We start from the raw sequence: 24,847 nt of genomic DNA on the forward strand, positions 1-24,847 counted from the left end.
ACTGGCCCCCGTCACATGATTGGGGGTCGGCGATGCATCAGGATGGTAACCATAGAGGTCCTTGAGACCTCTATGGTTACTGATGCCGGCCTGCTGTGAGCGCCACCCTGCGCTCATAGCAAGCCTGCAATTCAGCTACATAGCAGCGATCTGATGATCGCTGCTATGTAGCTGAGCCGATCCAGTGGTGCCAGCTTCTAGCCTCCCATGGAGGCTATTGAAGCATGGCAAAAGTAAAAAAAAGTTTTTAAAAATATGAAAAAAAATCTAAAAGTTTAAATCACCCCCCCCCCCTTTCGCCCCATACAAAATAAAACAATAATAAAAAAAAATCAAACCTACACATATTTGGTATTGCAGCGTTCAGAATCGTCCGCTCTATCAATAAAAAAAAATTACTTGATTTCTAAATGGCGTAGTGAGAAAAAATCGAAACGCCAGAATTACGTTTTTTTGGTCACCTCGACATTGCATTAAATGCAATAACGGGCGATCAAAAGAACGTATCTGCACCAAAATGATATCATTAAAAACGTCATGTCGGCACGCAAAAAATAAGCCCTCACCCGACCCCAGAACACGAAAAATGGAGACGCTACGAGTATCGGAAAATGGCCCTTTTTTTTAGCAAAGTTTTGGATTTTTTTCCACCACTTAGATAAAAAATAACCTAGTCATGTTAGGTGTCAATGAACTCGTAATGACCTGGAGAATCATAATATCAGTCAGTTTTAGCATTTAGTGAACCTAGCAAAAAAGCCAAACAAAAAACAAGTGTGGGATTGCACTTTTTTTGCAATTTCACCGCATTTGGAATTTTTTTCCCATTTTCTAGTAGAAGAAATAGTAAAACCAATGGTGTCGTTCAAAAGTACAACTCGTTTCGCAAAAAATAAGCCCTCACATGACCATATTGACGGAAAAATTAAAAAGTTATGTCTCTGGGAAGGAGGGGAGCGAAAAACGAAAACACAGAAATGAAAAAGGGCCGTGGCGGGAAGGGGTTAAAAACAGTGCACCCCCATGGACTCAATGAGACTCTTAGCTACTCTATGTGCCATTCCTGTGATCGTTAGTCCGTGTAGTGAACTGTGCCGTTACGTGCAGCTACGTGATTGTGCGTGTTTTTAGCATTGTTTTTATTATTTTAGATTTGCATTTACGTTTGGATTGATGTTGGTATCTGATTCCGCCACTTCACCTCTTCGCTCTACTAAGGAAGTTTGAAATACAGCTGCCATTTAATTATATGCTATATGGTGTGATTTGTTCTTTTAAATTCAGTGTTTAATTGTCATCTATGCATGTTTATTGTGATACGTATGTCACATCATGTGTTGTTGTTGTATGCCCCAGTCTATATACAAATGGTACATTTTCTGTAGGGGTAATATGATCATAATATGTATTATGTATTCAAATTGTTTATTAAATTATTGATTGATTGCTAAAGGATGAGCATAGTAGCTGTGCTATGTGCATGGTGTACTGCGTGCATAGCGAGGATATCTTTGTAATTTTGATATAGGTATGGGGAAGTTAGTTTAGATAAGTTATCCTTTAGACGCTGAACTTCTCACCGTTCTTGCCATAACTTGCTATAATTTCTTGTATTTAGCAGCAATTCCTATTATGACAGGTAGGCGGAACTAACGATGATGACCTTGTACGCGCATGCGCCTGGCCCCGACACGCTGTGCGGCCTTCGGCGTCTATATGCAGGGGAGGTTGTCATGGTGAACACAGGGCGGCACCTCTGCATGACGCCGACGCCGCCTGGGGTTGCGGGTAGTCATGGCAGCGGGCGTGTCATTTTCGGTAAGGGTCATCGCTACTTCCTGTCCGGCGGCAATTTCAACCCGGCACTTTATTCACTTTGCCCCTGACGAAGGAGCCAGTCTCCAAAACGTGCGTCGGGTAAGACGTGCGGACCCTGACTTCCACATCCAATATTTTCAGCTTTTGAAGTAATTACTTTACAGATGGCTCTAGGGGCATTTGCTTTATAGTGGACATGAGCATAATGGTTATATGACCAGGTTAGTGGTACAAGTAATTTAAAAATTGGGCAATGCCCCTCCCAGGCAGTTTAATTTTAAACATGGGATACCAAAATTAGAATATCTTGTTACTTATTCGTTGAAGTGTATACTATTATGACATCCTGCCGGCTTATAATCCACTCCCTATTGGTAGGTTATTTAACCTCATTTTTAATAGTATCGTGCCGATTATTGAATCTAAAATATATGATACATGGTAAATACAAATACTAAATGTGGTTTGTCCTGGTCCAAACGTTGTTTTTTTGCACGATTGCACTTTCTGCTTGTTTCTTGCACATATTCCCCATGAGCCCCATTTTTTCTGTCATATATGCAATAAAAGGCCTTTTATACATATATATTGAATCGTTTTTGTCATATTTGTGGTTTCCACATCCCCGTTTGGTTAAGTTTTTGGTGACTGATCCACATAATGTCCAAGATTGACAGCAAATCTATTTGGAAAAAAAAGAAAAAAATAGGCTTACTATGAGATTGATATAATGCTGTTATATACCATTATCATCCTATTATATTTTTACCACTCAATGGTATAAATCTCTGTGAAGCACCTGTGGTGCCAATGTGATCACTGCACCCTTGAAGGACCACTACGTACCCATCTTGGACAATCAGAAAGCACTGAAACTTTGTAACACAAAGGGATAATCAAGGCAGGTTTTTTTTCCACCGATTTATGGAAAAGGTCAAAGTAGTCGGGTCACAGAGAGGTCCAGTTAACCATCCCAGCTTTCAGGCACCATGTAAGGCCGGTTTCACACGTCAGTGGCTCCGGTACGTGAGGTGACAGTTTCCTCACGTACCGGAGACACTGACACACGTAGACCCATAAAAATCAATGCATCTGTGCAGATGTCATTGATTTTTTGCGGACCGTGTCTCTGTGTGCCAAACACGGAGACATGTCAGTGTTCGTGGGAGCGCACGTTTTACACGGACCCAATAGAGTCAATGGGTCCGCGTAAAACACGCACCTCACACGGACATTCTCCGTCTGGGGTCCGTGTGCGTGCAGGAGACAGCGCTACAGTAAGCGCTGTCCCCCCCACATGGTGCTGAAGCCGGTATTCATATCTTCCCTGTAGCAGCGTTTGCTATAGAGAAAATATGAAGAATAGTGTTAAAAATAAAGATTTAGGTGTCCGCCGCCCTCCCACCCCCTGTGCGCCCCCCCGCTGGTCAGAAAATACTTATCCGGGTCCCCCGTCGGCTGTCGCTCCTTCCTGGTCTGGCCGCGCCTCCTACTGTATGCGGTCACGTGGGGCCGATCAATTACAATCATGAATAGTCGGCTCCGCCCCTATGGGAGGTGGAGCCACATATTCATGACTGTAAATGATCGGGCCCACGTGACCGCATGCAGGAGAAGCCGCGGCAAGACCAAGAAGGAGCGACAGCCGACGGGGGACCCGGGTAAGTATTTTCTGACCAGCGGGGGGGCGCACAGGGGGTGGGGGGGCGGCGGACACCTAAATCTTTATTTTTAACACTATTCTTCATATTTTCTCTGCAGCAAACGCTACTGCAGAGAGGATATGAATCGCAGCTTCAGCACCATGCAGAGTGGGTACCACACGCTCCGTGTGGTACCCACTCGCCATACGGGCGGCACACGTGTGCCGCAGGTATGGCCTCCGTGAGTTCCCAGGCACACGGACACGGATAACTCCGGTACCGATTTATTCCGGTACCGGAATTATCTGGACGTGTGGGACAGCCCTAATGTTGAAGTAGACCCTTCCAAGGAGAGCTAATTTCGGCTGAGGTACAAACGATCTACAGATCTGCCATTATTGGTTTAAATTAAAACGAAAAAAATAAATACGATGCATCGGAGGCAAGAAAATACACCAGTGTCTGTCCGTGTACAATTATGGTCTGGTTCTCAGATTCTCAGTCACAAGTATTTATTACAACCACAGAAATAAGGAAAGTGGGAATGGCTTCTTACATTACATTACTTAAGAGAGAAGATATTTAAATTGGGAAAAACAAAATCATAAATTATGGATTCTGCTAAAATTCCTTTTACACTGGTTCTACCCAGCTTACTATACTTTCAGAGATAAAGAACACACAGACACCGTTATATCAGAGACAACGCCCTGTGTTATTGCTTTTATGAATAATACTTATAAAGCGAATACTAAAACACAGAATTATCCGAGATATATAGGGAGATGTAACTGACTAAATAATAATCAAAGTACAAATATTTACCATAACACTCAATATGAATTATTTGATGCATTTCAAAATTTGATTTGCCTGTAAAACATTTTACACATGTAACGGATCAAAATGGCTTCTCACCTTTGTGACTCCTTTGGTGACTTCAGTAGTCTATCTTTAGTAATAAAACATTTCCTGACGTATAAACAAATGTATCAGCCTTTCACCTTAATTCTGTAATGTGTAACAAGATCAAACATCTCTGTAAAGCACATTGTACATTCTCAACATAATTACACCTTTCCCCCTCTGTGTAATCTCTGATAGTAAACCAGACTTGACATATGTACAAAATGATTCTTACATTCTCAAGATGGATAAGGGTATGTGTCCACGTTCAGGATTGCATCAGGATTTGGTCAGGATTTTCCATCAGTATTTGTAAGCCAAAACCAGGAGTGGAACAATTAGAGGAAAAGTATAATAGAAACATATGCACCACTTAAGCATTTATCACCCACTCCTGGTTTTGGCTACAAATACTGATGGAAAATCCTGACCAAATCCTGATGCAATCCTGAATGTGGACACATACCCTAAGGGTATGTTTCCACGTTCAGGAAACGCTGCGTTTTTGACGCTGCGTTTTTCTGCTGCGTCAAAAACGCAGCGTCCAGATGTTACAGCATAGTGGATGGGATTTTATGAAATCCAGACTCCACTATGCGTTTAAAAACGCATGCGTTTTTGCCGCGAAAACGCATGCGTTGTGCGTTTTTTCAAAACGCTGCATGTTGCTACTATGAGCAAAACACGCAGGTACACCACAGGTGACCTGCCAGTGACCTCAGGTGCAGTTTTGGTCAGGATTTTACTTGCATAAAATCCTGACCAAAGACTGATGCAATCCTGAACGTGGAGACATACCCTAAGACTTCCCTCCTGTGTGGATTCTTTCATGTGTAACAAGACTTGATTTAATTACAAAGTGTCTCGCACAAAACGAACAAGAAAATGGCTTCTCCCCTGTGTGACTTCGATGATGATCAAGAAGTTTGGCTTTAGAAATAAAACATTTCCAACATTCAGAACATGAATATGGCTTCTCTCCTGTGTGAATTCTCTGATGTTTTGCAACATCAGCTTGATATATAAAACATTTCCCACATTCTGAACATGAATATGGTTTCTCTCCTGTGTGAATTTTCGTATGACTTACTAAAGCGGAATTATCTGAAAAACTTTTCCCACATTCTTTACAAGAATATAGCTTCTTCTCTCCTGTGTGAGTTCTCAGATGAGCTACTAAACCTGATTTATCTGAAAAACATTTCCCACAATCTGAACAAGGGTATGGCTTCTGTCCTGTGTGGATTCTCTCATGTGTACCAAGATTTGACTTAATTGCAAAGCATTTCCCACAAAATGAACAAGAAAATGGCTTCTCCCCGGTGTGACTTCGATGATGATCAAGAAGTTTAGTTTTAGAAATAAAACATTTCCCACATTCTGAACATGAAAATGGTTTCTCTCCTGAGTGAATTTTCTGATGCCGGACAAGATGCGATTTACCTCCAAAACATTTCCCACATTCCGGACATGAAAATGGCTTCTCCCCTGTGTGACTTCAATGATGATCAAGAAGTTTGGTTTTAGAAATAAAACATTTCCCACATTCCGAGCATGAAAATGGCTTCTCCCCTGTGTGACTTCGATGATGATCAAGAAGTTTGGTTTTAGAAATAAAACATTTCCCACATTCCGAGCATGAAAATGGCTTCTCCCCTGTGTGATATTTTTCATGTATAACAAGATTTGATTTATTTCTAAAGCTTTTCCCACATTCTGAACAAGAGTATGGCTTCTCCCCTGTGTGAATTCTTCTATGTATATGAAGATTTGAGCTTCTCGCAAAATGCTTTCCACAGAGCCCACATTGAAACTCTTTGCTTACTGTCTGATCTCTGCTTCTAACAATCTGAGATTGGTTAGAAGACGGTTCCTCAGGATTAGGTGGATTATATGTTGGCTCTGTACAGTTGAATCCTGAATGTACTTTAGAGCTGGTGAGATTTTCTTCTTTAGAGTGTGGTTTCGTATTTTCAGCTTCTAATTTATAATTTGCCGATAACCTGAAGCTTCTCTCAGACTTGTTGTCATTTTCTGTAAAGAGTAAACATGATTCTTTTTAAGTTTCTTCACAATCCAATGTAGATATAATGTTACTATTAGGGTATGATCACACATGGTGTAATTACAGCTGAATTTTTTGCACCAAAGACCAGAGAATGTTGGCAGGAAAAATACGGAGTACAATATGGGCATTTTTGAGACATTTTGATGCGTTTTCACTTGTATTAATTTTTTAATGCATTTGAATTGGTAAAAAACAATGAAAAAACTGACAAGCTGCTTATTTGAAAAAAAAAAATACATTGATGATTAAAATACCCAAGGAAACAAAAAAAAACTAGAATGCACATAAGATTCCAGAAATCACATCCATTTTGTCAGTTTACTACGTATTTTACATACAAAATATGCTGCTTAAAATGCACAGCAAAACTGCTGCAATTACACCCCGTGTGAACACAGCCTTAGAAAGAACAAGACACATGCAGATTGTGATGAATTTGAAGTGCAGTTTTTGTTTTTTTTACCCAAAGCCAGACAAGGATCCAGCAGGAAGGAGAAGTAAAGAACATTTCTTTTGAACCAAATTACAGTTCTGGCTGAAAAAAATTGCATTGAAAACTACCACAAAAAAAACTACAGGTGTGATTCTCAACATCTTTGTACACACATAAACTAAGTATAAAATAGTTGCTAAATAGGTCAGCTGTTAGGAAAATGATATCTGGCGGAGATAAAACACAAGTAGTATGGTGTATGATCTGTGCAAGCAAAGGATCATATGTTCACATTCTCTTAAAAAACTAAGAAATACTTTTTTTCCAGGATGAGTTGTAATTTATTTATTTATTTTTTTTACATACAATTTACTGAAAAAAGGGGAAAAAATTCCAAGTGCAGCGAAATTATGGCGAAAAAAAATTGCAATTCCACCAGTGTTTTTGGGTTTTGTTTTTAGTTCATTCATTGTGTGGTAAAAATAACTCCGCTCCACGATTCTCCAGGTCAGAACAATTCCACCGATATAAAACTTAGTGTTTTTATTATGTTAGTGATGAAAAAATCTGCAATTTGTATTAATAAAAAAAAAAAACTACATACATATTTTGTTTAGGACACCGTAACCTTCTTATTTTTCCGTCCATGGAGCTAGGTCAGGGCTTGTTTTTTGTACAACAAGTTGATGTTTTTATTAAAACTATTTTAAAAGGTTTATAAAAGTTTTTTTTTTATTCGGGGGGGGGGGGGAACCAAATATATTTAATTTTTAAATTGTTTTACATTATTCTTAAAGGGGGGCAATTTTACGATTTCTTATCCTATACAACACCACCACATTACTGCAGTATACAGCTCTGGGTAAAATTAAGAGACCATCACATCAAAACGCTGTCATGGGCAGCCCAATCTCCAGACCTGAACCCAAAGAAAACCTCTGGAATGTAATCAAGAGGATGATGGATAGTCACATGCCAGCAAACAAAGAAGAACTGCTTACATTTTTGTACCAGAAGCAGTGTGAAAGACTGGTAGAAAGCATGCCAAGACGCATGAAAGCTGTGATTAAAAATCATAGTTATTCCACAAAAATATTGATTTCTGAACTCTTCCTGAGTTAAAAAGTTAATATTGTTGTTGCCTAATGATTATGAACTTGTTTCCTTTGCATTATTTGAGGTCTGAAAGCACTGTTTGTTTGTTTTGTTTTTAATTTTGATCATTTCTCATTTTCAGAAAATAAATACAAAATTTATTTCTTGGAACTTCGGAGACATGTTGTCAGAAGTTTATAGAATAAAACAACAATTTACATTTTACTCAAAATATTCCTATAAAGAGAAAAATCAGACAAACTGAACATTTTGCAGTGGTCTCTTAATTTTTGCCAGCGCTGTATAGATGATGTCTTATCCTATATAACACCACCACATTACTGCAGTATATAGAGATATCGCGGTTCTACTGAGGCTCAACCTCTCACAAGAGGACCATGATGTCAGTAATGGGGACCTTCAGAAGGCCCTGGATGACCAGAGTAACACAGAATTTCTTACTGTTCATCAATCCTTCCATAACTAAATGGTCACTAAGGCTACTTTCACACTAGCGTTAACTGCAATACGTCGCAAATGCGTCGTTTTGCCGAAAATACGCATCCAGCAAAAGTTCTTGCTGGATACGTTTTTTCGTCATAGACTAACATTAGCGACGCATTTGCGACGCATTGCAAAACGTCGCGTCCGTTTTGCGACGCTTGGGCGTGTGGTAGCGGACCGTCGGGAGAAAAAAACGTTACATGTAACGTTTTTTGCTCCCGACGGTCCGCTTTTTCCGACCGCGCATGCGCGGCCGGAACTCCGCCCCCACCTCCCCGCACTTCCCCGCACCTCACAATGGGGCAGCAGATGTGTGGGAAAAATGCATCCAGTGCCCCCGTTGTGCGGCGGAGACCACGCTAGCGTCGGGAACCTAGGCCCGACGCACAGCGACGGGTTGTTCCCGACGCTAGTGTGAAAGTAGCCTAAGATGCACACAGCCCAGAAGGGATAATAAAACACGGCTTCTATTAAAAAAAAACTCTCAAAGCTCCGAAAATAAAAACAAAATCAAATTAAAAAAATAACAGAGTATGAAGACCCCAAGAAAAGGTTTTATAAAGTATTTTTCTCATGTAAAACTAAACTTTATCATTTGGACATCGCTGTAATTGTTTCGACTCACAGACCTCATCAACTGTATCTTTGCTCCGTGTCAGCCAGTAGATACAAAATACTAAACTTTGCGGACTCTCAATAACGCTGAATGGTGAACGATGTGAAAAATACAAATTTATAGTTTTCTGTTCATCATTGCTATAAAAAAATGGAATAAAAAATGTTAAATCATATTTACAAAAAAAAATGGCCCAGCTGAAAACGGCAGGAAGTCCTGCAAAAAAACAAATCCTTACACAGCTCTAGATATGATAAATAATAATAATTTTATTTTATATAGCGGCAACATAGTCCGCAGCACTTGACAATTAACCAGTGACATACAGACAATAAATGCAATACAAGGTAAGACAGCTGAACAGTTATAGGAGGAGCGAGGGTCCGGCTCCTCGCAAGGTGCAATCTACAAGGACACAGGGGGACACAATAGGTGAAAAGTGCGGTTATTTCAGGTCTAGCAATTGTAATCAATAGGGATTTTTAGATAAAGCTGCAGGATCCGTTCATCAGCCCGTGCAAATATCAAGTGCATGGAGTATGTGGAGACAGATGAATAGGAGGGAGCAGATTCTGAATAATGTTTAGAAGGAGGGAACAAGGGAGAGTAAGGTTATTATTTTTACAATTCTGACCACTGTCACTTTAAGAGGTTACAACTCTGGAGCTTCCATGGCTCCCACTGATTCTGAGATTGTTTTCTCGTGACATATTGTACTTCATGTTAGTGGTAAAATTTATTCGATATCACTTGCGTTTATTTATTTAACCCCTTCCCGACATGTGACGGTATAGTACGTCACATGTCGGGACCCCCGCTTTGATGTGCGCTCCGGCGGTGAGCGCACATCAAAGTCGCGACATGTCAGCTGTTTTTTACAGCTGACATGTGCGCGCAATAGCGGCGGGTGAAATCGCGATCACCCGCCGCTATTAACTAGTTAAATGCCGCTGTCAAACGCAGACAGCGGCATTTAACTACCGCATCCGGCCGTGCGGCCGGATATGAGCGCATCGCCGACCCCCGTCACATGATCGGGGGTCGGCGATGAGTCAGGAAGGTAACCATAGAGGTCCTTGAGACCTCTATGGTTACTGATTGCCGGTGGCTGTGAGCGCCCCCCTGTGGTCGGCGCTCACAGCACACCTGCAAATCTGCTGTGTAGCAGCGATCTTATGATCACTGCTGCATAGCAGAGCCGATCGGGCTGTGCCTGCTTCTAGCCTCCCATGGAGGCTATAGAAGCATGGCAAAAGTAAAAAAAAAAAGTTTTTAAAAATGTGAAAAAAATAAAAAAAATATAAAAGTTTAAATCACCCCCCTTTCGCCCCAATCAAAATAAATCAATAAAAAAAAACCCCAACCTACACATATTTGGTATCGCCGTGTTCAGAATCGCCCGATCTATCAATAAAAAAAAAGCATTAACCTGATCGCTAAATGGCGTAATGAGAAAAAAATTCGAAACGCCAGATTTACGTTTTTTTGGTCGCCACGACATTGCATTAAAATGCAATAACGGGCGATCAAAAGAACGTATCTACACCAAAATGCTATCATTAAAAACGCCAGCTCAGCACGCAAAAAATAAGCCCTCACCTGACCCCAGATCACGAAAAATGGAGACGCTACGAGTATCGGAAAATGGCGCAATTTTGTTTTGTTTTGTTTTTTGCAAAGTTTGGAATTTTTTTTCACCACTTAGGTGAAAAATAACCTAGTCATGTTAGGTGTCTATGAACTCGTAGTGACCTGGAGAATCATAATGGCAGGTCAGTTTTAGCATTTAGTGAACCTAGCAAAAAAGCCAAGCAAAAAACAAGTGTGGGATTGCACTTTTTTTGCAATTTCACTGCACTTGGAATTTTTTTCCCGTTTTCTAGTACACGACATGCTAAAACCAATGATGTCGTTCAAAAGTACAACTCGTCCCGCAAAAAATAAGCCCTCACACGGCCAAATTGACGGAAAAATAAAAAAGTTATGGCTCTGGGAAGGAGGGTAGCGAAAAACGAAAATGGAAAAACGGAAAAAGCTCCGGGGGTGAAGGGGTTAAAAAAAACAGAAATTTGGCAAAAACTTTGAAAATTTAGCAATTTTCAACCTTTTAATTTTTGTACACTTAAACTAGAGAATGGTGTCACCCAAAATAGTCAACATTTCCCACATGTCTACTTTACATCAGCACAATTTTGGAATCATAATTTTTTTTTTATTAGGACACTATAAGGCTAAGTTCACACGTTGCAGAATTGCCGCAGAAATTTCCGTGGCAATTCTGCAGCTCCTGCCGCGGGTATATCGCATGCAGAATTGGCATGCATATTCCAACAGAAAACTAGCGTTTTGCAAGCGATCTGTAGCATGGCTTGGAAAACTGACAGGTTGGTCACACTTGAGTGTGACCAACTTTTTACTATAGATGCAGCCTATGCAGCATCTATAGTAAAAGATAGAATGTTAAAAATAATAAAAAAAAATTAAAAAATGGTTATACTCACCTGCAGACAGCCGATCTCCTCAGCGGCTTCTGTTCCTATAGATGCTGTGTGCAGGACCTTCGATGACGTCGCGGTCACATGACCGCGACATCATCGCGGTCATGTGACCGCGACGTCATCGCAGGTCCTTCACACACACCATCTATAGGAACGGAAGCGGCCAGGTGCACTGCTGAGAGGCGGGAGGACTCCGGGGCCATCAGAGGGTGAGTATATCACGATTTTTTATTTTAATTCTTTTTTTTTTTTTTAACAATTATATGGTGCCCAGTCCGTGGAGGAGAGTCTCCTCTCCTCCACACTGGGTACCAACCGCACATAATCTGCTTACTTCCCGCATGGTGGGCACAGCCCCGTGCGGGAAGTAAGCAGATCAATGCATTCCTAGGTGTGCGGAATCCCCGCGATTCCGCAAATTTAATGAACATGCTGCGTTTTTTTCTGGATTGCGATTCCGCTCAGGAAAAAAATGCAGCATGTGCACAAAAAATGCGGATTGCATTCTATTAAATAGCATGCTTAATGTGAGCATTTTTTTCGCGGTTTCATAGCGTTTTTATAGCGAAAAACTGAAAAAAACGCAAAAAATCTCCTACGTGTGCACACAGCCTAAGGGCTAAAAGTTGACCAGCGATTTTTCATTTTTCCAACAAAATTTACAAAACCATTTTTTAGGGACCACCTCACGTTTGAAGTGAGTCTAGGGGGTCAATATAACAGAAAATACCCAAAAGTGACACCATTCTAAAAACTGCACCCTTCAAGCTGCTCAAAACCACATTCAAGAAGTTTATTAACCCCTCAGGTGCTTCACTAGAACTAAAGAAATGTGGAAGGAAAAAATGAACATTTTACTTTTTCACAAATTTTTTTTACTTTGGAACCAATTTTTTTTTATTTTCACAAGGTTATCAGGAGAAAATGGACCACAAAAGTTGTTGTGCAATTTGTTGCGAGTACATCGATTCCCCATATGTGGGAGAAAGCCACCGTTTGGGGGCATGGCAGGGCTCAGAAGGGAGGGAGCGATATTTGACTTTTTGAACTCAAAATTGGCTGGAATCAATGGCGTGCACCATGTCACGTTTGGAGACCCCCTGATGTGCCTAAACAGTGGAACCCCCCAATTGTAACTCCAAACCTAACCCCAACACACCGCTAACCACAGCCCCTAACCCCAACACATCCAAACCACAAACCTAACACTAATCCCAACCCTAACCGTAATCCCAACCATAACCACAACCCTAACTTTAGCCCAAACCTCACACTTTAGCCCGACCCTAACCCCAATGGAAAAATGGTAATAAATAATTTTTTTTACATTTTATTATTTTTACCTAAGGGGGTGATAAAGGAGGGGGGGGGTTGATTTACTATTTTTTTTTTAAATTTTGATCACTATGATAGGGTCTATCGCAGTGATCAAAATGAACCAATAGGAAAAATTTCCCATTGTTGCCGGGTGCCGGCCGGCAGATCTTGGTTGACGCAATGCACATGCGCCCGCCATCTTCTCCCGGAAGAAGACGGCGGCGGCCAGGGGGACTTCACGGGGGGATGCGATCACATCAGAGGAGAGAGAAATTAAATGGAAAATTTACTTTTTTTTTTGCGGTCGCCGTTGTACCGTTAATAACAGCGATCGCAACACTGGGATCAGGAAAAACTGACCCGAATCATGTTCTCTGGGGTCTCAGCTACCCCCGGTAGCCGAGACCCCAGATAAATCTTGACCCTGGGGGTGCTATACACTTATTTCTCAGCACCGTTAAAAAGCGGAGATGAGTGTTCACTGTATGAAGAAATAACAAGTAATGATACAACTGGTTCGGCCGGAATCATACCGCTGCACAGAACGACGTCACCATGGCAAATGGTTTCACATTTCAGGGGTTTAAAAGAAAAAAAGAAGCCAGAATTGCTGTTTTTCTTCTATTTCTTCCCATAAAAAGTTTATCAGTTATTAAGTTTAATCTGTTATTAAGTTTAATCTACCCCATAAATAAACCACCGATATTGGAAAAACAATGCTTTGTAGTAAGAACCGAAAAATGGTCGATCATAAAGATATTACAGACTTCACAGAAGAGAAAACCATCTGACTCAGGACAGCGCTCGTCCTCACAAACCATTAAATCTTGTTTTACAGACAACGACTGAAGAGAAATATTATATAGAAATAATAATCGCTGTAGAGTTCAGAGCTGAAGTCGGTGGTAGATGTGACAGGAACGAGAACTATGAAGGAAGGAAGTGTAACAGGTGCAGGAGAGTCCACAGAACACCTTGTAGAGGACGTCTCTGCACCCCAGCTCCCTTATATACTGTACATGACTCTGTACAGCTCCTGCCCAATGTGTCCATATATATTTGGACAGAGACAACATTTTTCTAGTTTTGGTTATAGACATTACCACAATGAATTTTAAACAAAACAATTCCGATGCAGTTGAAGTTCAGACTTTCAGCTTTCATTTGAGGGGATCTACATTAATTGGATGAAGGGTTTAGGAGTTTCAGCTCCTTAACATGTGCCACCCTGTTTTTAAAGGGACCAAAAGTAATTGGACAGATTCAATCATTGTAAATAAAATGTTCATTTCTAGTACTTGGTTGAAAACCCTTTGTTGGCAATGACTGCCTGAAGTCTTGAGCTCATGGACATCACCAGACGCTGTGTTTCCTCCTTTTTGATGCTCTGCCAGGCCTTCACTGCGGTGGTTTTCAGTTGCTGTTTGTTTGTGGCCTTTCTGTCTGAAGATTAGTCTTTAACAAGTGAAATGATGCTCAATTGGGTTGAGATCAGGTGACTGACTTGGCCATTCAAGAATATTCCACTCCTTTGCTTTAATAAACTCCTGGGTGGCTTTATGTTTTGGGTCATTGTCCATCTGTAGTATGAAACGACGACCAATCAGTTTGCTGCATTTGGCTGGATCTGAGCACACAGTATGGCGGCTCTGAAGACCTCAGAATTCATTCCTGTGTCACATCATCAATAAACACTAGTGACCCAGTGCCACTGGCAGCCATGCATGCCCAAGCCATCACACTGCCTCCGCCGTGATTTACAGATGATGTGGTATGCTTTGGATCATGAGCTGTACTACGCCTTCACCATACATTTCTCTTTCCATCATTCTGGTAGAGGTTGATCTTGGTTTCATCTGTCCACAGAATGTTCTTCCAGAACTGTGCTGGCTTTTTTAGATGTTTTAGCCTTTTTCTTCTTGATGCTTATGAGTGGCTGCACCGTGCAGTGAACCCTCTGTATTTACTTTCATGCAGTCTTCTCTTTATGGTAGATTTGGATATTGATACGCCTACATCCTGGAGAGTCTTGGTCACTTGGTTGGCTGTTGTGAAGGGGTTTCTCTTCACCATGGAGATTATTCTGCCATCATCCACCACTGTTGTCTTCCGTGGGTGCCCAGGTCTTTTTGCATTGATGAGTTCACCAGTGCTTTATTTCTTTCTCAGGATGTACCAAACTGTAGATTTTGCCGCTCCTAATATTGTAGCAATTCCTCAGATGGGATTTTTCTGTTTTCGCAGCTTTAGGATGGCTTGTTTCACCTGCATGGAGAGCTCCTTTGACTGCATGTTTACTTCACAGCAAAACCTTCCAAATGCAAGCACCACACCTCAAATCACCTCCAGGCCTTTTATCTGCTTAATTGAGAATGACATAACGAAGGGATTGCCCACACCTGTCCATGAGATAGCCTTGGAGTCAATTGTCCAATTACTTTTGGTCCCTTTAAAAACAGGGTGGCACATGTTAAGGAGCTGAAACTCCTAAACCCTTCATCCAATTATAATGTGGATCCCCTCAAATGAAAGCTGAAAGTCTGAACTTCAACTGCATCTGAATTGTTATATATATATATTGTTAAATATATATGGACCTAACTGTATATATATATATATATATATATATATATATTTATTACACACCTATGAAGGACGGACGAGTAACTGGTGCAGGAGAGTCCACAGAACACCCTGTAGAGGACGTCTCTGTGCTCCCAGCTCCCTTGTATCCTGCCCTGTACATGACTCCATGTACAGCTCCTGCCCAATGTGTCACTTATACAGTATACATACACTGCTCAAAAAAATAAAGGGAACACTAAAATACCACATTCTAGATATCTCTGAATGAAACATTCCAGTTGCAAACTTTTATTCATTGAATAGTGGAATGTGTTCAGAACAATAAAACATAGCAATTATCAATGTAAATCAAAATGATTATACCATGGAGGTCTGGAGTTGGAATGATACTCAAAATCAAAGTGAAAAATCAAATTACAGGCTGATCCAACTTCACTGGAAATGCCTCATGATAAGGAAAAGATGCTCAGTAGTGTGTGTGGCCTCCACGTGCCTGTATGACTTCCGTACAACGCCTGGGCATGCTTCTGATGAGGCGGCGGATGTCTCCTGAGGGATCTCCTTCCAGACCTGGACTAAAGCATCTGCCAACTCCTGGAGAGTCTGTGGTGCAACTAGACATTGGTGGATGGAGCGAGACATGATGTCTCAGATGTGCTCAATCGGATTCAGGTCTGGGGAATGGGCGGGCCAGTCCATAGCTTCAATGCCTTCATCTTGCAGGAACTGCTGACACACTCCAGCCACATGAGGTCTGGCATTGTCCTGCATTAGGAGCAATCCAGGGCCAAGGGCACCAGCATATGGTCTCACAAGGGGTCTGAGGATCTCATCTCGGTACCTAATGGCAGTCAGGCTACCTCTGGCGAGCACGTGGAGGGCTGAGCAGCCCACCAAAGAAATGCCACCCCACACCATTACTGACCCACTGCCAAACCAGTCATGCTGAGGATGTTGCCGGCAGATCGCTCTCCATGGCGTCTCCAGACTCTGTCACGTCTGTCACATGTGCTCAGTGTGAACCTGCCTTCATCTGTGAAGAGCACAGGGCGCCAGTGGTGAATTTGCCAATCCTGGTGTGCTGTGGCAAATGCCCAGCTTCCTGCACGGTGTTGGGCTGTGAGCACAACCCCCATCTGTGGATGTCGGGCACTCAGACCTTCCTCATCCAGTCAGTTTCTAACCATTTTTGCAGACACTTGCACATTTGTGGCCTGCTGGAGGTCATTTTGCAGGGCTCTGGCAGTGCTCCTCCTGTTCCCCCTTGTACAAAGGCGGAGGTAGTGGTTCTGCTGTTGGGTTGTTGCCCTCCTACGGCTCCCTCCACGTCTCCTGGTGTACTGACCTATCTCCTGGTAGCACCTTCAGCCTCTGGACACTACATTGACAGACACAGCAAACCTTCATGCCACAGCTCGCATTGATGTGCCATCCTGGATGAGCTGCACTACCTGAGCCACTTGTGTGGGTTGTAGAGTCCGTCTTATACTACCACAAGTGTGAAAGCACAACCAACATTCAAAAGTGACCAAAACATCAGCCAGAAATCATTGGTACAGAGATGTGGTCGGTGGTCCCTACCTGCAGAACCACTCCTTTATTGAGATGGTCTTGATAATTGCCAATAATTTCCATCTGTTGTCTATTCCATTTGCACAACAGCAGGTGAAATTGATTGTCAGTCAGTGTTGCTTCCTAAGTGGACCGTTTGATTTCACAGAAGTTTGATTTACATGGAGTTATATTCTGTTGTTTAAGTTTTCCCTTCATTTCTTTGAGCAGTGTATATTACACACCTATGAAGGATGGACGTGTAAATGGTGCAGGAGAGTCCACAGAACACCTTGTAAAGGACGTCTCTGTGCTCCCAGCTCCCTTATATCCTGCCCTGTACATGACTCCGTGTACAGCTCCTGCCTCATGTGTCACTTATACAGTGTATATATATTACATACCTGTGGAAACATCTCCCAGAATCTCCTCCTTCCTGTCACTCACACACTGCTGATCCCCCCTCGTCATCGCTTCTTCTTCATCCTTCACTTTAATAATAATCAGATCTTCCCCCTGATACATCAGATGGAACAATAAGTACAATATAAGACGAGTGGGAAATAAGAAACCACCAAAATCAATGACTACAACTACAGGATCAGAAAAGCCCCAAACCCTCCATATACAGTGTCATCTACCTGACTGTCCTCCGGGATGTTGTGATTCTCCTCTGGACAGTCCTGGGGATACAGAGGACGGGGACATCTCTCTGGTGGATTTCTCCTCCTGCATCCATCTGTGGAGACACAACCACGTAGTGACTGACTACACAGCACCTGTATATCTATACACCCGAAACTTCTCTATCAGAACCAGTTTTTCTATGTTGTGGTCTTCTCCACATAAATGAGGGTCCCAGGGCATCTAGTGTAGACCTGATGGGGACAATGGCCTATGAGAGAAGATGGACGGGCAGGAAGTCCTCATTATAATATTTTTACAAATGTCCTGTTGGACAAAGGATTCATACAACTTCCACCGATCATAAACACTAAGGCCTGTTTCACACATCAGGTTTTCACCGTCAGGCTGAATCCGGCGAATGTTGAAAAAACGGATCCGTCGCAGATTGTGAAAAACTGATGCGACGGATCCGTTTTTTCGACAGATCCGACTAGCTGATCCAGCTAGTTGGATACTAAAAAAATCTGAGCATGTGCAGTTAAAAAAAAAAAAAAAAACCCGGAATCCGGCATTTGAAGGATTCGGCGTCATCCAGTGCCCATAGGCTTCCATTGTAGCAAAAAGCCAGAAACGCCTTATCTGGGGCTGTCTGTTTTTTTGCCGCAGACAAAAAATGTAACTTTGTACGTTTTTTCCAGACGGATCCGGCGAAAGACGGACGAAATGTGAGGCCATCTGGCGCTAATACAAGTCTATGAGAAAAAAACGGGTCCGGCGACAGCTTTCGCTGGATCTGTTTTTTTCAAAAAAAAGCCAGATTTAGACTGACGGCGAAAACCTGATGTGTGAAAGGGGCCTAACTTGTATTAATTTTAGCGAAAAATTCATTGTCCGTATTTTTCTTCTAGAAAATGAGCCGACAGCGAGGTACTGGCCACTGTGGTGGAGCAGAACCCGTGATACTGTGGGATCACTGTATGTGCACACGACGTCTTCAGGAGGTGAGCCCGCAGAGGTTTAGCTACAGGACGACACTTTAGGAAATGCCAGGAGATTTTTTCCTAAAGCCTCTTGTTTAACATTTTTGATTGTTTTCTGGGCGCTTCATCAACATTTTAGACTGATAGTTTTTAAGCATTTTTCTATTGTTTTGGGGTGACCATTATTTACTGGCATTTTAAAGATGGAGAGCAGCTAACAGTGAAAAAAACTCAGAAAAAATACATACCATGAGATACAGCCTTCCCAAAACCCTGTCTGATGACAAATGCACACTTAGCAGGATGCAGCAGGCCTCCACTGATAAAGGCAAGGGGCAGCGCAGGTGCAAACTACTGATAAAAAGAGCCACCCCCACACCAGCCAGACACTGCAGGGGTTGGCTGCCTAGTAGAAAAAATACACATTGATATAGCTCGCATAGGACGCCAGTCATACAGGTAAGTGTGATGCACAGTGTCTGGTATGCAGCCTATTAATGACACCCCTGTATTAACAGGCGGGCTGCCCAGCACCATAGTATGCAGCACACTGTGACAGACGCCCCAAAAACCAAACCAACAAAAAGATGCCTGGCCACATCCCGCAAAAAAATGATATAATATAAAGTGCAAACAATTAATGCATATGATAAACACATACATTAAATGAGGTATTGGTTTAATATTTTGGCCAAAATTAATAAGCTCGCAACCCAACATCAAGGGTCCTCATTACTTGCGAGTCCTACCACTAAAATAAAAAAACAGCTAACATAGAAAAAACTCTGAAAAAATACATACCATGAGATACAGCCTTCCCAAAATCCTATCAGTAGTTTGCACCTGTGCTGCCCTTCGCCTTTATCAGTGGAGGCTGCTGCATCCTGCTAAATGCGCATTTTAGGCTACTTTCACACTGGCGTTAACTGCATTACGTCGCAATGCGTCGTTTTTCCGAAAAAACGCATCCTGCAAAAGTGCTTGCAGGATGCGTTTTTTCTGCATTGACTAACATTAGCGACGCATTTGCGACGCATTGACACACATCGCAACCGTCGTGCGACGGTTGCGCCGTGTTGTGGCGGACCGTCGGGAGCAAAAAACGTTACATGTAACGTTTTTTGCTCACGACGGTCCGCTTTTTCCGACCGCGCATGCGCGGCTGGAACTCCGCCCCCACCTCCCCGCACTTCCCCGCACCTCACAATGGGGCAGCGGATGCGCTGGAAAAATGCATCCGCTGCCCCCGTTGTGCGGCGGAGACCACGCTAGCGTCGGTGACCTCGGCCCGACGCACTGCGACGGACCAAGCCCGACGCTAGTGTGAAAGTAGCCTTAAAGATACTTTATTTTAACTCCATTCAACAAAGGAAAATAAACACCAGTGGTTTTTAAAGCAAAGATGTTGAAAAACAACTGAAAAGATGCACATGTGTTTTTAGTCTTTCCATTGCGTTTTATTATAAAGTATAGAGTTTCGTCAGAGTGGAAAACTCTCGAACAATGGTCGCTCACTTCTTTTAACCACTTGGTGTCTTTAGAAACCTGAAGTAGTTAAAAGACTGAACATATGAACAGCAAGTCGTTGTTACATAGAAATGACCATGTTCACTTTTTTAGCATTTAATTAGCGCTATTTTGGAGCAGAATCCACCTTAAAGATGTCTTGTGCACATACCGATAGATGGTATTAGTAGTGGTGGTCTGCAATCCGCACCACTATAAACTGAAGGGCTGCTCAATCAAATAATATATAACAATATGTGTAGAACGGACCTCACTACATGTTTCACCAATAGAACAGCTTCATCTTTGCCTCTTTATTCCCCTGATGAAGCTGTTGTGTCAGTGAAACATGTAGGGAGGTCAGATCTACACACATTTTTATACATCCTCTGATTGAGCAGCTTATCATTTTTTAATGATTGTGGTGGAGACTGTATATCCCCGCTGCTAGTACTGTCTAATAACAGTATAGTGCAGCCAGCTGGCGGTCCAATCTCTGGAAGTCTAAGGAGCAGTCTGGAGAAAAAGGGACAATTTATTTTCAACAAATACTAATAAAAGTTATGTTTTATGAGAGATGGAGGCGTTAGGTACCCTGTGCACAACAGTCATTATTCTTCATATTTAAAGGCCTTGTTTGGCACCGAGCAGTGGAGATTTCGATGCTGCCTTGTCCTGCAGAACAATACTGGTTTTCTGGAGAGACACAGACTTTTTTCTGGTCCACTGCTGGGAGAAAGTCTTCAAATCGCAGGCAGGAGGTTTGGGAGGCGATTGTGATCCACCTTCAACCGGAAAAGGTCCAAGAAGCTCCTCTGTAATAATCCCACTGATAGCAGTGCCCACCTCCACCTCACTGGCGTCTGGGAGGAACTGGAGATGGTGCCCAGTACTGATCCAGCCACAGCTCGTCCATCCGTTCTGTTCAGAGTCACCTCATCTCATCAGTCCATAAAACCTGTGAACAATCTGTATCAGATATTCCTTGGCCAGACTTGATGTTTCCACTTGTGTGTTGCTCAGTGGTGGTCGGGCTCAGCCTCCTCACCTCAGCCGTGTCTCTGATCACTGAACACCTTGTACTTCTGAGTCTTGTTCAGTGGTGGTCGGGCTCAGCCTCCTCACCTCAGCCGTGTCTCTGACCACTGAACACCTTGTACTTCTGTGTCTTGCTCAGTGGTGGTCGGACTCAGCCTCCTCACCTCGGTCGTGTCTCTGACCACTGAACACTTTGTACTTCTGTGTCTTGCTCAGTGGTGGTCGGGCTCAGCCTCCTCACCTCGGCCGTGTCTCTGAGCACTGAACACCTTGTACTTCTGTGTCTTGCTCAGTGGTGGTCGGGCTCGGCCTCCTCACCTCGGCAGTGTCTCTGAGCACTGAACACCTTGTACTTCTGTGTCTTGCTCAGTGGTGGTCGGGCTCGGCGTCCTCACCTCGGTTGTGTCTCTGAACACTGTACACCTTGCACTTCTGTGTCTTGCTCAGTGGTGGTCGGGCTCAGCCTCCTCACCTCGGCCGTGTCTCTGAGCACTGAACACCTTGTACTTCTGGGTCTTGCTCAGTGGTGGTCGGGCTCGGCGTCCTCACCTCGGTCGTGTCTCTGAACACTGTACACCTTGCACTTCTGTGTCTTGCTCAGTGGTGGTCGGGCTCAGCCTCCTCACCTCGGCCGTGTCTCTGAGCACTGAACACCTTGTACTTCTGGGTCTTGCTCAGTGGTGGTCGGGCTCAGCCTCCTCACCTCGGCCGTGTCTCTGAACACTGAGCACCTTGTACTTCTGGGTCTTGCTCAGTGGTGGTCGGGCTCGGCCTCCTCACCTCGGCCGTGTCTCTGAGCACTGAGCACCTTGTACTTCTGGGTCTTGCTCAGTGGTGGTCGGGCTCGGCCTCCTCACCTCGGCTGTGATTTGTAACTAAACTTCCATGATTCTCTGATCGCCCCGATATCGGAGTCAATTCATCAGTGACGCTTTCTTTCCTCTTCCACCATTTGTTACTTTTCACTCTGATAATTCTCTTTTTTTGGTTCATTTTGCCCGAGGAAAACAAGCTGCTAATAAACCTGTGCACCCTGATAAAGGGCGGGACATCCAGAGACCACATCCCTCATTACATACAGACATCACGTGATCTGCTTCACCCAATCAGCATTCGGGATTACAGGGCGGAGGTGGAAATCTGCAGAATAGCGATGGTCACAAAACTCCCTGCTGGATCATACTATACACAGCGGAAGAGGTGAAGAGACGGAATTAAAGTGAATCTGTCAGCAGGATTTTGCTATGTAATTTGAGGACAGCAGCATGAGGAAGGTGTTAAAAAACAGATTTCAGCGATGTCTCTCCTAACAAGCTCCATGATTTTGTTTACTTGCAATTGTTGCTTTAGTACCAGCGTCTGATCATTGCTGGACACAGCAGCACCTGCAAGCTAGTCTGAGTCTGCCCCTCCTGCGATAAGCAGCTTACTGTCTATAGACATTGTATATAGGAAACCACGGTGTGGTTGGGGGCAGCTTTCTCAGATCTGCTACTTGGTATATCTGTAAACTCTAATTGTGTCAGAATGGCTGCACCCAGTAATCTAAGTGTTACATTGTTGGATTGAGGACTCTTTCGCCAACATCATGCTGCTGTGAGATGAGGGAGCAATAACCTGCTGACAGATTCCCTTTAAGGATCTTCTCCATTATATTATTACACAAACATATCTACACATTGTACAGGACATCAACATGGCAGCCAGAGCCCACTGTAATAACTATATATCTCCTCACCTGGTGGTGTAAGAGGCCGGAGCTCCTCCATCATCTCCTCCTTGTGTCCTCCTAGATACTCCCACTCCTCCATGGAGAGATAGACAGCGACGTCCTGACACCTTATAGGAACCTGACAACAATGACACCGTCAGCACCCCACTATGCTCCAGCCGCACTGAGAGGCCATAACCTCGCTTGTCTCATGAGAGAATCATTACTTTCATATGCACAATATACTGTGAACTTTGCCTTTAAGAGAGGGACTGTACCGTTACCTCTTTCAGTAACATTGCTATGTTCACAAGTTCACCTGCATGTCTGGCTGCTTGAGACTGTACCATTACAGGAGTTCCAAGTCCTGAGCTTGGAATTAACCCCAGGAAGTCTGTGTGAGTGCTACTGGATGAAATTTGTTGAGGTTAACTGGTGCGTCACTTAAGTTAATCAGTCGAACTGGCAGTCTTCCGTTGGAGACAGTTACAATGCTTCAAGCAGCTTTCACTAATGGTTGTCCTTCTAGCAGGATTGGTTGGAGGAGAGCCTGATAGTCTTGATTTTCAATACCTGGTCGAGTACGGCACCATACCATGGTCTCTGAACTAGGCTGTAGAATCACTGGTTGAGTGTCTCGGATGCGGACACGGCAAATTTCACCTTTGCTATTTGCAAACTTCGGCTGGTCGACAAGCACATGGATGGCATCCTGATAGACCGCTTCATAGAGGGGGAGAGTTCTGAACTGTTGCAGAGCCAACTCTGCATGATTGCTGCATAACATCACAGCTTCACCTTTGCAGACTTCAAGACTCTAGCCACGCTGCCCACCGCTTCTGCCACCAAGGGAACTGAGTGGCCTTAGATTCTGAAAGATCTCGTCCACATTTACAATAACACCACCTACTGCTCAACTGGTCATACTCCATTTTAACTGATGTTCTCCCGACAAGGCCAGTTGACATCAGACTTGGCTCTAGGTGTACAAGTACTTGACGCTATTAATCCTTTTCCACAAACGTACTGGGTGATTGAACACCGCAGACGCATGGTGTAAGCCAAGAAAATTGTTGATTCTCACATGGAAGAAGCACGAAGAAGAAAACAAGAAGACTATACTCAACTCGCTCATGCCAAGCCCTGACAAATTGGCGACCGAGTCTGGCTCCAAAACCATCGGACTGGAAAATTGGATACACTTTGGGAAGTTGAACCGTATGCAATACCTGCTATACCCTTTTCATTGTCTGTTGTGTTCGAGATAACCAAAATGGGTTGGAAACCCTAGACTGTACATAGAAATCGCCTAAAACTCCTGAGGGAGACACCACTACTCAAGTCACCTTTGACTGGAACACAAAGTCCTCTAGATTCATCCGAAAGACTGCCGAGCCTCGCTGAACTTATCTTTGCTCCACAATTTGGGTTTCCTGGCTATCATCGGTTCATTCCTACCTCAACAGAGAAAACGTTTCTTCCACTTGAAGAGACCAAAGAACCTGAACTGATCTCCAGTCAATGGACAGTACCTTTGAGACGCTCTGAGCAGAGTACAAAAAAGTATCCTACCTGCTCGGTACAGGGACTACGTACCTCACCATATCCTTCTTGAATGATATGCCCACTTGGCATTTACATACTCAGATTTACCAGATTAATAGGTGTTCTTTTTCTAGTTAATTTAACAGGTCAACGACTGTGCGTTGCTCACAAAGCCAAGAAATCTAAAACTTCATTAACCCCATTTACATGTAACAGTATTATAGTTATTACTAAGAATGTTGTTTATGCTCATGTTTATCTATTATTGCATATTTTTTCTAAGTATGGACATTTACAGTGCCTTGCAAAAATATTTGGCTCCCTGGAACTTTTCAACTTTTTCCCCACATATCATGCTTCAAACATAAAGATACCAAATTATAAATTTTTGGTGAAGAATCAACA

General features: G+C 43.0%; 1 pseudogene across 1 annotated transcript; it reads right to left on the minus strand.

The window, feature by feature from the left end:
- Window positions 1–5,166: 5,166 nt before the first annotated feature.
- On the minus strand, window positions 5,167–23,684 carry LOC143793374 (uncharacterized; annotated as a pseudogene). The gene is made up of 3 exons (XR_013220117.1): window positions 23,493–23,684; window positions 17,440–17,551; window positions 5,167–6,401 (listed from the first exon to the last, which is right to left on the minus strand). The product of XR_013220117.1 is annotated as an uncharacterized LOC143793374 (transcript).
- Window positions 23,685–24,847: the final 1,163 nt, after the last annotated feature.

Source organism: Ranitomeya variabilis, chromosome 1 (genome assembly GCF_051348905.1).
Source record: "Ranitomeya variabilis isolate aRanVar5 chromosome 1, aRanVar5.hap1, whole genome shotgun sequence".
NCBI classification, from domain to species: domain Eukaryota; kingdom Metazoa; phylum Chordata; class Amphibia; order Anura; family Dendrobatidae; genus Ranitomeya; species Ranitomeya variabilis.